The 15115-nt window shown below is 39.7% G+C and overlaps 1 protein-coding gene and 1 non-coding gene across 2 annotated transcripts in view; one reads left to right on the forward strand and one right to left on the reverse strand.

Moving 5' to 3' along the window:
• ARHGAP32 (Rho GTPase activating protein 32) overlaps positions 1-15115 on the forward strand; it is a 694843-nt gene that overhangs the window by 106760 nt on the left and 572968 nt on the right. The window lies entirely within an intron of this gene.
• TRNAR-UCU lies at positions 6185-6257 on the reverse strand. Its single transcript has one exon. It is a non-coding gene; the product is annotated as a tRNA-Arg (tRNA).

Here is a 15115-nt window from a genome sequence, read left to right on the forward strand (position 1 = left end):
TTTATTATGTTCTGCCCTTGTCGATCTTAAGCCTTCAAATATTGAGTTAGCTGTGTCTGACTAGTACAGTCCTTTGATAAAAAGCCTTAGACATAGTTGCCCCTCCTCGTTCTTTTTCTCAAAAGCACCCAAAGACTGAGAAGTGGATTACCTCTGAGTTGCATGCTTTCAGACGCAATCTGCGTAAATTAGAGTGTAGCTGGCATTGGAATAATTCATTTGAAAGCTACGCTTGGTACAGAAAGTCTTTGGTTGATTATAATCATAAAATTGATGAGGCTAGGGAATCCTGTTATGCAGCACAACTTTGAAGCAGTGGGGAATAATCCAAAACGCACTTTTTAAGATTGCACAAAAATGAATAGCTTTAGCTGTGCATTCACTTTTGGTTCATGCAGGAGTTTTTGAGTATGTTTGTTGTGATGAATTCATTGATTATTTGTCGACAAAAGTAGCTAAGATTTTTTTCTTCTTTTTCCTCTGTACCTGACTGGTATATAGATTTATCTGACTCTTGGGGCAAAGAGGTTGAGCATTGATTTAGTATGTGACTTTGAATTATTGAAGATTATTTTCTTTGAATGGTCTCATTATCTGTTAAACCCATGCAATGTTAACTGTCTTTTTTTTTTTTTTTAAACAAACATAGTTCAGGATGTGGTTGTTCCCTATTTGGTTCTGATGGTCAATTTGTCCCTAGCTGAGGGCTTGGTATGAGGTACATTAAAAAGAGCTTCCATCAGACCGTTACTAAAACAGACTGAGTTGTGATTCAACTGATGTAGTGAACCATCATTCTATTCCTCACTGTCCTTTGTTGCAAAAATTGTTGAGGCTGCTGTTTTGAAACAGCTTTCTAATTTTGTTGGACTATCAGATTTTAGATCCATTTTGACTTGGATTTAGAAAATCCCTTAAATACTGAGATTTTACTCCTTTCTCTTTCAGATTCTTTGAGATGTGGTCATGATAGAGGCAAGTGATATGTTCTGGTAATGCTTGACATTTTGTTGGCTTTTGGCCTATTTGACCATCAGATTTTAATTTACCATCTGAGAGAGGATGGAATTACTGACAGTGTTAAGCTGGTTCAGATCATATCTGAGCAGAAGGACACAGCAAATCCAGGCTTCATGGAGAGCGTTCATCGTGGCATAGCATTGTGACAAGTATACCACAGGGCTCAACCCTGTTGGTGCTGTTTAATATTTACCTCTTGCCGATTTACAAAGTTTTGGCTGGACTCACTGTGGGCTGTAGACTATATGCTGATGACATTCAATTCTATATCCTAGTGAGCTCCTCATGGTCTGAAACATCTGATTTAGTTTGTTTAACCTTAGTTACAGTAAAACAATGGCTTACTCATAACAAATTGTCATTAAATCTGTCAAACAGAAATTGTAATCATACAAAGTAATAATTCAAATTGTATTGAGGGATCCATGTTGCAGGTCTCCCCTTATGTAAAGCGCCTTGACTTATTCCTTGATTCTCATTTTGTCTTTCACTTATCAAATTAAAGCTGTGATTTGGTCTGATTTTTTTTTTCAAGCTACAAATAGTGCTGGGCCTTAAACCTTTGAGAGCATTTGATTTTTGTTCTGTAGTCCAGGCATTAATATTACCTCTGTTAAGACCACTGTAATGCTCTTTACCTAGGTTTACCAGGCACAGTTCTTAAATCTTTATAACTTCTACTAAGCTCTGCAGTTCAACTGGTTTCTGGTGTTAGAAAGTGGGACCATATATCCACTGTGATGTTGGACCTCCACCGGTTGTCAATTGAATGGTGGAGTAAATACAAAGCTGCAATGTTAGTCCCCAAATTGTTGCTTCTTCTCTTGTCTATGAGCTAACGTGATGTTTTAACGTTTACAATCCTTCTAGATTTCTCCTTTCCTCGCAGAGGGGTTTGTTGGACATCCTTTCTGTTCTAGATCTGAGTTGACAGTCTTTGCCAGGCAATAACTTTGTTTAATCTTTGTTTTTTTTAAATTTGTCTATTAGCCATTTTGTTTTGTGAATTGTATTGTGCAGAGAATTTGTTTTGTATTGGGTAGTTCTTGTTTTATCATCGCGTATGTAATTTGTGAGTTGCTTAGGGCCTTGTGCATCAAGCGACATATAAATGAAAGTAAATAATAAGAAATAATAATCTGCAGCAGAATTCCTAAGCCACCAGGTACTGGATCCAGGAGGATGGGAACTAGCAGAAGATATAAACTGACTCAAACCAGTTTATATCCTTTTGAAGATGAAGACTATACTAAGCATGTGTGGGAGTTTGTGTGCACATGCTGCCACATAAGCCCTTCAATCTTTGTCTGAGCTACCATACGGACGTACCCCAGTCTCTCTCTAATATATAGGTCAAAATGGAGTCCATGGCTAGGGCTTCTGATAGTTTAAAAGACTTAATGAAAGCAATTCAAGTAATGCAGGACCGGATTAATTTTCTCCAGCACAAGGGGGATATCTTGCAAGTCTCTAATCCCAGCCAAGGCGGGTAGCTGGTCCTGTCTAGCCAACCATTCCTAGAGCCTTGTATGCTGCTTTCCAAGAAGAGTGACTGTACAAGGATGGAATATTGTGGGTTCTTTTTTGGTATCCTTAGGAATGTGCGAAAACAAGGTCTGCATAGAATATAGATGGAAGTAACTATCCCACTAAGCTTCCAAGTCATCATCGTCCCCAAGCGAGTGAAGTTTGGAAATTAACAAACATCCTATAGCATGGAATTTTATTTGTGACACTGCTCCTGGCTGAGCCATGTACACCTGTGATTCCAGATTTTCAAAATAGTGTTGCATCAGTTTCTTATCTGGCTCCAGTATATTTATTTTATTTATTTAGTTTCCTATTATTCAGCCTCTTCAAAGCAGATTGCATTTAGGTACTATTAGATTTTCCCTGTCCCAACAGGTTTCACAGTCTGAGTTTTGTACCTGAGGCAATAGAGAATGAAGTGACTTGCCCAAGGTCACAAGGCGTGGCAGTGGGATTTGAACCCTGGTTTTCTGGTTTGTAGTCCATTGCTCTAACTCATAGGTTACTCCTCCACTGCCAGTTTCAGCCATTCCAGTTTGAGTGATAGATGACTGATAAAGCAATTTAGTATTTAACTCAACTTGATTTGCTGCTTTCGTTATCTCGTGAATATCTGTAAGCGAATGACCAACTAGTGCTGAATCATCTGCAAAAAGTTCTCTGATGTATTCTTCACATGCCTTGGAACTGGCGTGAAATCTAGCCAAGTCAAATTTATTTATTTTATTTATTTATTTAGATATTTTATATACTGTTGTTCCATGTAATGATCACAAGGGTTTACATAAGTAACATTCATAATTTATTAATCAACAAATTTTGACAGTTTACAAAGGTAATATTCAGAAGCAGAGCTTAACATATCTCAAATGAAATGAGATGTTCCAATACATATTAAATTGCTTACTAAAGGTCTGAGACTTAAGGCAAGTAATACAGGAAAATAATATAACATATAACAGTCTGTATATAGTTTTAAGTTTCTTATGTTCTCTTATTCTTCCTCATGCTTCAGTTTTATCTCTTGTCTATCTTGTTATTGTAGTTTTTACATTCTGATGATATTAAGTTAGGTTATATGCATTTTGAATAGCCATGTTTTTAGCTCCCATTTAAATCTCTTTCTGTCTGGTATCACACATAACGTCTGAGGTAGAAAATTCCAAAGCTTTGGACCTGCTAAAGAAAACACACAATCTCTAACTTGAGTCAGATGTGTACTTCGTATAGTTGGGAACATTCAGTAGTCTTTATTTTGAGATCTTAGTGTTCACTGAGGTGTGTATGGTTGTAATGTCACGCCGATCATTCCAGTGTTACTAGAATGAATTATTTTAAATATTAACATTAATAATAATTCTAATATTAATACTTTGTAATAGATTCGTGATTGTACAGGCAGCCAGTGCAGCGAGATCAGTGACAGTGTAATGTGATCACATTTATTTATTTATTTATTTTTAATTTTTATAGACCGAAGTTCTTGTAGGAACTACAAATCAATCCGGTTTACATACAACTTTTAAATGCCCAAAAAGAGTAGTGGGCTTTACATAGAACAGTTGAACAATAAAACAGGTAACAATAGAACTAACAATAAATTATGGAACAAATAGAATAGATAACCAATTAAACATAGTAATGTTTAAATGGATCCTGGATCCTGGATCCTGGATCCTAATAAAAGTCTAGCTGAGGGATTTTGTAATAGTTGTAATGGTTTCAACAAACATGTGAGAAGACCGAGTAAAAGAGAGTTACAGCAACCTGTATTCATTATTTTATTGATGTGGTTTTTCATTGTCAGGTTTTCATCCATCTGGATACCTAAATTCCGTACTTGGTTTGTGGGAGTAATTTGAAAAGTATCCAAGTCTAGAACCAGAGGTTTAACTATGGAAGGATTTCTACTTCACCAAATGACTTCAATCTTTCTAGGGTTTAATGTTAGTTTAAGATGAGATACTTCTTGCTGTATTGTTTTCATATAGGTTGATAGTGTCGATACTGTATTTTCCAATGATTTAGAGAATGGTATGTAAAATTGTAAGTCATCAGCATACACTAAGAGAGAAATCCCTAAATCTGCCGGTAATTTGCACAGTGGGTGCATATAAATATTGAATAATGTTGCCGAGATGGCTGAACCTTGAGGGGGACACCTGTAACAATATGGAAAGTATCAGATATGTGATTGCCCAGTTTGACTTGGAATGACCTATTAGATAGGAAGGAAGAGAACCATCTGAGAACCATCGATCCCAATGTTGCTCAGCTGATGGCATAACAGGGTGTGGTCCACAGTGTCAAAGGTGGCTGAATCTTATTTTCTTGTGCTAATTGATTTATCAGAATCAAAACATCGTAAAACAGAGTCCATTAAGGAGAGGAGTAAAGTCTCAGTTGAATGATGTTTCCTAAATCCAAATTGATTAAGGAAAAGAATATCTTGGTCGTCCAAATGATTCACAAGTTGAGATAATACAGCTTTACCCAGTATGTTTGAGATAAAAGACAAGGTGGTTATGGGCCTATAGTTGTCCCAGTTGTCGATTCTTCCAGTTTTATTTTTCAGAATTGGGTCTATCTCAGCTTGCTTTAGCTCAGATGGTACAATTTCTTCTGAGAGAGATTAATTAAGGTTGTGATTGTCAGAGTGATAACACTATGTACTTGTTTCAAGGAACTGGCTGGAATTGGATCACGTGGGTGAATAGCCAGGTTAATTTTGGCAATAATTTGGCTAATTTCAAGATTAGTTACTCTGATAAATGAAGTCCATTTAAACAGAGCATGTGAATCTTCAGAGTCTCTTGTGTGAGAACTTTCCATTGCTTCTGGTGTGAATGTAAATTCCTAAACCAATGTTTTCTGAAATTGCAGTAAAAATACCAGCTAAGAACATGGCAAAAAGTGTGGAAGCAAGGATATAACCTTGTCTCACTCCATGACATGTGTCAAATGTGTTGGTAACATTTCCTGCCATAGAAACTCTTCCAGTCATTCTGTCAGTGAAATGCTTGCGTTTGACAAATTGCTCTAGACTGCTATAAATTTTAAGCAGCCTTCATAACATTTTTCTACATATTGTATCAAAGACCCTAGAAAAGTCAACAAACACTACAAAGGGATCTTGATGTTGATCAGTGGCCTTTTCTTATAGTTGCCTCATTGGAAAAAAAACATCATTAGTTGATCATTTTGCATGGGAACCACATTGTCTTTCTGGACAAATTTTAGTCAAGATCTTTCCAGCAACTGATAACTGAGCCATACTGTGATGATTATAGCAAATGCCCTTTCACCTTTCCTTATGTAAATAGTAACAATGAGAGTATCTTTGTAATCCTGAGGAAGCTCATGGATTTCTAAGCATGTATTATATACATGTACATACATATATTTTGTGTATGTATATATGTGTGTGTGGGTGTGAATGCATACATATATACATACACAAAATATATGTATATAAGAACAAAAGAAATTGCCATGCTGGGTCAGACCAAGGTCCATCAAGCCCAGCATCCTGTTTCCAACAGAGGCCAATCCAGGCCACAAGAACCTGGCAAGTACCCAAACACCAAGAAAAACAAAGGCTTTATGAAGATGTTTGCTTGAAAACATCACAACCCACCCCAGGTGGGACTTGAACCCACAATCCCAGGCTTAGAAGGCCAGTACCTTATCCATTAGGCCATTGGGGTCATATATACATCTGTGTGGAGAGAGAGAGTTAATATGATGCAGTAACTTTCATTTTGCTAATTCTTTGCCTTATGTTGTCTCAATAGTGATTTCCTTGTCCATTAAGATTCATGATAATGAAATCTTGCCAAATAAAAAATAAATCAAAATATTTATACTATAAGGGAACTCAGGCATTTTAGGTGAATGAAACAGACAAAAGAGACTTGAATTACAAAGTTACTCAAAAAATGTGGTTAAAAAATGATTTTTTTGCCTAGCTTGTCAGCTACTCATTCAGTTTTGACATTTCAGTTTGCCGTAAATACTATATTGTAGCTAATAAAATGTCTGGGAGAATTTATGTTGCTATTCCTAAAAGGTCAGGGCAGTTATTTAGCTGGATTTGGTTAACCAATATATTATATGGGTTTTCTGCATTCTGTCCATTAAAGGGCAACAAAAGCGATGCTGGAATTTCTTGTTAAAGCAGCATTAATTTGATTTAAAGAATGTATGATTAGGTTTGTCTAATATAAACCATTTATTGTGTAGAGCTGCTAAACTAGCTACTGCAGCTTTTGCTTGAACATAAATGTCAAGCTGGGTTAGACCAAGTTCCATTGAGCCCAGCATCCTGTCTCTGAGAGTTGCAGTCCAGGTCACAAGTATCTGGTAGATCCCCCAAAATAGATCTGTTTCTTGTTGATGACTGCCAGGGATAGCAGTGGCTTTCCCTGGCAGTGAACATGGCTAATATTTTTTGGGCTTTTTCTCCAGGAACTTGTCCAAACCTTTCTTAAACCCTGCAATACTAGTTGGCTTGATCACATCCTCTGGCAACAGATTCCACAGCTTGATTGTGCATTGTGGGAAAAAGTACTTTCTACAATTTATTTTTAACCTGTTGATAGCGTCATAGTGTCCCTTTGTTTTAGTATTGTTGAAAGAGTAAAAACCATCTTTTATTTACTTCTTCCATGATTTTATAACTTTCGTTCATGTCCCTTCTCAGCCTTCTCATTTCCAGGCTGAAGAGCATCACATGATAGGGGCGCCATACCATCCCTTTGATCATTTTTGTTGCCCTTCTATGACTCCTTTTCTAGTTCGCTATGTCTTTGTCTATAACTTGGAAATAGCCTGATTTATCTTAGTGGGGTTAAACTAAGAAGTTTTTAATTCCATTGCCATATTTTATTTTATTGAGGAGAAAAAATAGACCCTACCACCATCATGCATATATGCAAAAATAACAACTGTGCTCTCCTTGGTGGCTTTTATTCTTGCTTTCGTAACTATGTATTTCAACCAGCCTTCTAAAAAAAATTAGGAGCCAAGGTTTGCCTACTCTCTATCGCTAGGGTGGTTGTTGTCATTGATATTTGATGCCTGGAATTGCCTGCCTGGTAATGTGGTGATAACTTAAGCAGAACGGTCACAGAATTCAAGTGGGTTTGAGATAGATACAAAAGACGGTGGTAAGGGCAAGGGAAAACAGTGACTGGAGACAGCATAGTGTCTGTGGTGACATATGCTTTCTCCACAGCTGGTCCTAAAATCTGGAACACTCTCCCGTCAGATCTCAGATCAGTGCAATGCGCCACCACATTTAAAAAACGACTCAAGACTTGGTTATTCAACCAAGCTTTCTCATAACATCAACTTGCGGAATATCCCTGCCAATGATCCCCTCCGTGGTAACACGCTAGAGAACTATATAGACCTTCTCTAGAAATTCACATATTCTTTGGCAGTCTAATATCTAATAACATTATACTACCACCTGTTTATCTAGACTACATTAGGCACCGTATCTTTTAATTATGTTATTAACCCCATATATCTTAATCCAAGTTAATTCGACCTGTTCATTGTAAGACATTTACTTGTCATTGTTATTGTTTAGAATGTAAACCGAATTGATCAATAATTCTGTTATTGGAAAGTCGGTATAGAAAAATGCTAAATAAATAAATAAATAGTAGGCAGGGGGCCAAGGAGCAACTGGCAGATAGTGAGGCAAGAGGGTTCTTATCAACTGATAGCTATTAGGTATATGTTAATGTTTTATGCGTTAGGATTGCTTTAGGACAGTGGTTCCCAAACGTGTCCTGGGGGACCCCCAGCCATTTGAGTTTTCAGGATGTTCACAGTAAATATGCATGAGGTAAATTTGCATGCACTGCCTCCATTGCATGAACATTTATCTCATGCATATTCATTGTGAATATCCTGAAAACCTGACTGGCTGGGAGTCCCCCAGGACAGGTTTGCGAACCACCGTTTTAGGAGATTGTCACATGAGTGGTGAAGGGATGGAAATTGTGCCATTTTTAACTTGCTGGTAATTGTCATTCTTCTAATTTTGTAGTACAATAAACATTTATTTCATTTAAATGACATGAAAAATAATGTAGTGTTACATGGCATATACTTTGTGAGCACTTGCTTAGGCAGAAAGTGATGTGGGCAGTTGATTATTCCTACCATGTAGTGACAAGTTGATAAATACAAAGTCATTTCTGTGTTTTTAAACCCAGTAATTATTTTGTAGTTATTGCAGAAATTGTAATTGGTCTATTCAGATAGAGCATGTAATTGTTGTGTAATTACATGGTGCAGCTTCCAAGTGCAATCAGTGACATTGCCATTGCCGTGTATGGAGATGATGATAAAAATGGTCAAAGTAATGGGCCTCCAATCTAGAGATTATAAAGGGTCTTCAGTTGTTTTTTGTGTGGACTCCATTTGGCTACTTTTGGAAGTGGCTTTGAGATATAAAAGAAATGGGACCTTATGTTGGGCAACTGCGCTTTTCTCTAAAGATGCTGCTTGTAAATATTTGATAAGCTATGTTTTGCAAGTCCATGTGTACAATTCCCTGAAAATGCTTTGTTACTAAATTCAGTGTGTACAACACTAAATGCTTTGTTACTAAATTCAGTGTGTACAACACTGATCAGTGTACAACACTGATCTGGTCCTTCCAATTCAGTTTGTCGAAATGTGGTCCGTGTTGGGGGACGCATTTCTTTGTCATTCAACTCTGTGTCTTATCATAAAATATAATAAAACCTCCTGAGAGCAGCATAAAATGGTGGATTTAAGTTTTGTTTCTTGACCTCCTATACTGCATCCACTTTGTGGTTTGGATTTCACCTCCTATTTGAGTGCCTGGTCTTCTTTTATAACCAGATTCCATATGAGGGCCATATTTGTGGTTCATAGTGATTATCCCATGGGCTAAATGTTAGATACTGATAATCAGTTTTGGAGATCAGGAGTAGAGTGATCATTTCCTATTGCTGTTGATGGCTAGATGCGGAGCTTTTGAAAGGTTGTGCCACTCAGCTAGTGCCAAATGCTGCTTCAAAGAGCAAAATTTTCATTAATTTCCTGAAATTTGTGAAAACTCCGGCCTTTCTGACAAGGCATTCATAAGAACATAAGAATTGCCATGCTGGGTCAGACCAAGATCCATTGAGTCCAGAATCCTGTCTCTGATGGTAGCCAATCCAGGTTGCAAGTAGCTGGCAGATCCCATAAAGTAAATATAAGAATTGCCATGCTGGACCAGACCAATGTCCATCTTGCTCAGCATCCTGCTCCACTGTATCGGGGTAGAGCCTGCAGTGAGGCTCATTGTCTTGTGGCATGACATTTCCAGACGTACCTGATGATGTGAGTGCAGGAGGCAGGTAGCTGTGTAGGAGGAGAACAGTCTCAGACGGTAGATTGGGATTTGTGTAGGGGGAATTTTTGGCAGTAGTTGGCACATTTTGAGGGGTCCAGTGAGTTTTTTCTTAGCATGTCTGACATTGGTATCATTAGAAATGTTCTCAATCCAGCAAAGAGGTACTTTCTCTCTTCACTGGTTTAAAACTCTTTATGTACCTGAAACACTGAAAACTGCTAAAGTAATAAGATACAGTGCATTCAGAAAGCATTCAGACCCCTTCACTTTTTCCACATTTTGTTACATTACAGCCTTATTCTAAAATGGATAATATGCATTTTTCCTTTCTCAAGCTACATATAATATCCCATAATAACACAGCAAAATCAGGTGTGTAGAAATTTGTGCAATCTAATAAAAAAAACCAAACAAATCCTGAAATATATTTGTTAGTATTCGGACCCTTTACTCATTATTTTGTTGAGGCACTTTTTGCAGCAATTAGTCTCAAGTCGTCTTGGGTATGATGCTAAAATCTTGGCACACCTAGATTTGGAGATTTTCTCCCATTCTTCTCTGCAGATCCTCTCAAGATCTGTAAGGTTGGATGGGGAGCATCGATGCATAGCTGTTTTCAGCTCTCTCTAGATGTTCAATCGAGTTCAAGTCCGGGCTCTGGCTGGATCACTCAAAGATATTCACAGACTTTTCCTGAAGTCATTCCTGTGTTGACTTGGCAATGTGCTTAAGATTGTTGTCCTGCTGGAAGGTGAATCGTTGCCCCATTCTGAGATTCAGAGCGCTCTGGATCAGGTTTTTCAACAAGGATCTTTCTGTACTTTGCTCTATTCATCTTTCCTTCAATCCTGACTTGTCTCCCAGTTCCTGTACCTGAAAAACATCCCTTCATCAAGATGCTGCCACCACCATGCTTCATTGTAGGAATAAGCAGTGACTGGTTTTTCTCCACACATGAAGCTTAGCATTCTGAGAGATCTTTTTAAGTGTGCAGTCATGTGCTTTTTACTGAGGAGTGGCTTTCATCAGGCCACTCTATCGTAAAGGCCTGATTGGTGGAGGGCTGCAGAGATGGTTGTCGTTCTGGAAGCTTCTCCCATCTCCACAGTGGAACTCTGGAGCTCTTGCAGAATGACCATCAGATTTTTTAGTCACCTCCCTATCCAAGGCCCTTCTCCCCCAATTGCTCAGTATGGACAGGTGGCAAGCTGTAGGAAGAGTCTTGGTGGTTCCGAACTATTTAAGAATGATGGAGTCCATTGTGTTCTTCGGGACCTTCAATGCTGCAACAATTTTTTGTACCCTTCCCCAGATCTGTGACTCGACACAATCTGGAGGTCTACAGACAATTCCTTTGACTTCATGACTTTGATTTTGCTCTGACATGCACTATCAATTGTGGGGCTTATGTGCCTTTCCAAATCATATCCAATCAATTGAATTGAACATAGGTGGACTCTAATCAAGTTAGAGAAACATCTTAAGGATGTTAAATGGAAGCAAGATGCACCTAAGCTCAACTTTGAGTGTGATAGCAAAGGATCTGAATACTTATGGAAATATATTTCTTTTTTTTTTTTTTAATCAATTTGCACAAATGTCTACAAACCTAATTTTGTTTTGTAATTATGGGGTATTGTCTGTAGTTGGAGGAGAGAAAAATGCATATTATCCATTTTAGAATAAGGCTGTAATGTAACAAAATATGGAAAAAGTGAAGGAGTCTGAATACTTTCTGAATTCGCACTGTATTACCCAAATATCTGGTTCCAATGAGAAAACCCTTCATTGTTTTTTTAAATCGCCATTTGAATTACAGTTTTTGGAAATTTTATAGTGTCCTTTTAAAACTGGAAAACTGGTAGAAACTTGGTAGAAAAAATTATTTTGGAACCTTTTTGTACAACTGTTCATTACTGAAAGTACATTTTTCAGTTTTGATTTGTTGATGAAGTCCTGTGTAGTCCCACTTGCAACATTCATCTCACTGCACATGATTTGAAACCACCACCCACATGCAATCTGTACCTCCACCCCAACGCAAACACCCGCACCACCATAAACCCTGTCGCAAAAATCTGCCCACCCCCCCTGCAAAGCTGGTTCCCCACTTCTGCAGCTCTCCCCCTCATACCACAAAGACATACCATTGCTCACATCCCCATCCACACACCCGAACCTAGTTACTTACTCCATGCACGCTGCCCCCCCCCCCCCGAATACCCACTCACCCTTTCATACCAGTCTCCAACCCCTCAGACCAGCGGTTCTCAACCGGTGTGCTGCGACACACCAATGTGTCACCAAACACATGCAGGTGTGTCGCCACACTTCCTGGTCCCCCGCTGGCCCAGCTGCCTCCCATAACCCCAGCGAAATGGAACTCTTCCTCCGCCTGGGCTTAGACTGCTGATAGCCCAGATAGAACACGGCAGGAGAGCTGGAGCCAGCGGCATCAGCATGGTCTCTTCTTCCCACCCCTGCAACCCAGAAGAGGAAGAGGGGTACAGCGGCCGTGCACGTGGGAAGAGGAAACCATGTTAGGTAAAACGTGTGCAGAGACGACCCAAAGAAGATCAGCAGCGTCAGCCCAAAGAAGAGCAGCATCGGCCCAGAGCAAAATGAGGAGCAATGTCAGCCCCCCCCCCCCATGGCCCGATGGGACTCCTTTCTTGAAGCCGCGAAGAGTTCACTGGGGAGAGTGAGTGAGCATATGTGTTTGAGATCATGTGTGTGTGTGTTAGACACCATGTATGTAAGTGTGTGATTGAGAGTAGTGTGTAAGTGAGAGACAGAGCATGTGTGTGATTGAGAGTGAGGAGAAACTTGCAAGCAACCCCCTCCTCCTAATTCACAACATTCTCAGGGCATTTGGAAATCGAACATTTCCAGGTATGGAGAACAGAACATTTTTTAATCCTTATTATTTTTAATTATCGGGTCTTATTTTATTGGTGTCTAGAAATATCTTTTAGGAGTTTTTAATTATTGGATATTCCATTCCTCAGCTGTTCTTTTTATTAATATGGTTTTACTGCTATTGATTTTATATTTCTTGCTTTATTTTATGAGGACTGGTGATTTCTCTTTTTCCTTTGTTGCACTGCATACAGAGACCGCTTGTTGCGGTTTCCAGTTCAGTTTTTGACTGCATGTTTCTATTTATGTTTTATGGTCTCTTTGTTCTTTGTTAGGTGAGGTTTGGTACATATAACTGAGGTGAAGTATTCTGCTGGCATATAGTTTCTGTGTAGGGCTCTATAGCAGCCTGGCTTGTTCCATTTTCCTAATAGAAGTATTGGAGTTTTTAAAGCGTGGTGTAATATTTTCAGTGTTGCCTTTTCTTAGGTAAGGTGGTTACTGTTTAAGTGCTGGAAGTTGGAGCTGTTCTGGTATGGGAGGTTTACTATTTATATAATTTATGTTCAGAGAGAGTATTCTTATTACCCTTATGACATTCTTAACAATAAAAGTAATACAGGGCCTTTTTTGTTTTTTTAATTTCCACCATACATTGTAATGAGCAGTGTGTCACGCATGTGAAAACTATCCGTCAGGTGTGTCCCGGTTGAAAAATGGTTGAGAACCACTGCCTCAGACCACTCACACCACCACTGCATATCACCTCTACATGCCCCTACATCTCTACCTGAACATACTGTGAATACATTTACAACGCTCAGTACCCCCAGCCACTCACCCCTCACAGCACCACACACTACAAAAATATCATCTTACACATAACCCTCACAGCCACTCACACCATTGCAAACCATGTAACACTCATCCCTCACACACCAGCTCACCTTCTCCCAGCAACACAACATACCAGCCACACATTCTCCCTTCACCTCCACCCTCACCCTACCACCCACACCACCTACATTCACAAACCCATGTGTACCTACTCACCTACGTGCACTAACTCACCCACTCGACCCCCACTCTCCCACATTACTGACATCACCACCACCTACACAAGCCACACTATCCTCACCCACACTACCAAAGGGTATTCTCCTCAGGAACAGACTTTTTTATTTGTCAAATTTGGCCGGATATAGCATTTAGAAAATAACTATAATTCCTGTCTTTTAACATCCTGGCCTCTAAGCACCAGTTTTGCCTAAAGAAAGTTCTGTATCATGGGTGTTAACAGACATACCATAAACCTTAGTCCTAACTTACTTACCCCCAACTACAACTTCAGGCGCTACCTCTCTGTTCACTTCTGAAGCGGACGCTGGCTGGAGGTCTGGAGAACGTATGCAGGAAAGATTTTGCTTCCTGGGCTTGGTCCTGGCAGAGCAGGCGGGCAGTCTCGGAAGGAGGCTTGCTTCTGGCTCTGGTACTGGCTGGCGGTCTGGGCTTGCTCTCGCCCCCTCACTCTGTGCACCTGAGCAGGCACCTCCTCCTCTCTCTGGACTCCAGGCCACCCCTAGTCTTCTCCCTTCTCGATAGCAGGGAGTGCTGCTCTGCTTCTGCCCCCCTCGTCACTTGCAGGGATGCTTTGGCACAGCTTCTCGCTTTCTCAGGATTTGCTCTCCCGGTTTTCTCCCAGGGTTTGTTCTCTCTTTCTCTCTTTCTCCTCCATCAGGGGGTACTTCGCTTCAACCTTTCTCCTCTTTTTTTCTTCTTCTTTGCCCCCCCCCTGTCTTTTCAGCTGATGAATATGCATAAGCTCATGCATAACCACGTGGTGGTTGGAGGGTCTTTTGCCGCATTGCAGGTCTTTTTCCCCCCTTCCCCATTACTTCGGGGAGGGGATTCTGCCACGTTGCAGGTTATCTTTCCCCCTCCCCATTTCTTCAGTGGGAGAACTGCCACGTCTGTATGCCAAGCTGTCCGTCAGTGTTGTCCTCCGTCTGACTGCCCCCCCCCCAAAGTGGGGGTCTTTCTGACCTTTGCTTGCTTTGGCTTAAGTTGTCTCTCTTCTTTGCTCCTATTGACACAAGAGCATGCAAACAGGCACATCTGGATACGCTATCCTTCAATGTATCAGGGCAAGGCCTTTTGTTTCCACTGAGACAGTGGTGTGTTAAAATTCACCCGGGGAAAAGGCTTTCTCTTGCTGTGACAGTGCTTGGAGTCTGTCAGTTTCGTGCGTATATTATGATTCATATTTGATGATTCAGTGGTAAACATTAAATATCTCCCTACACGGCCATCACAATGTACTTT

Source organism: Rhinatrema bivittatum, chromosome 12, assembly GCF_901001135.1.
Source record: "Rhinatrema bivittatum chromosome 12, aRhiBiv1.1, whole genome shotgun sequence".
Lineage (NCBI taxonomy): Eukaryota > Metazoa > Chordata > Amphibia > Gymnophiona > Rhinatrematidae > Rhinatrema > Rhinatrema bivittatum.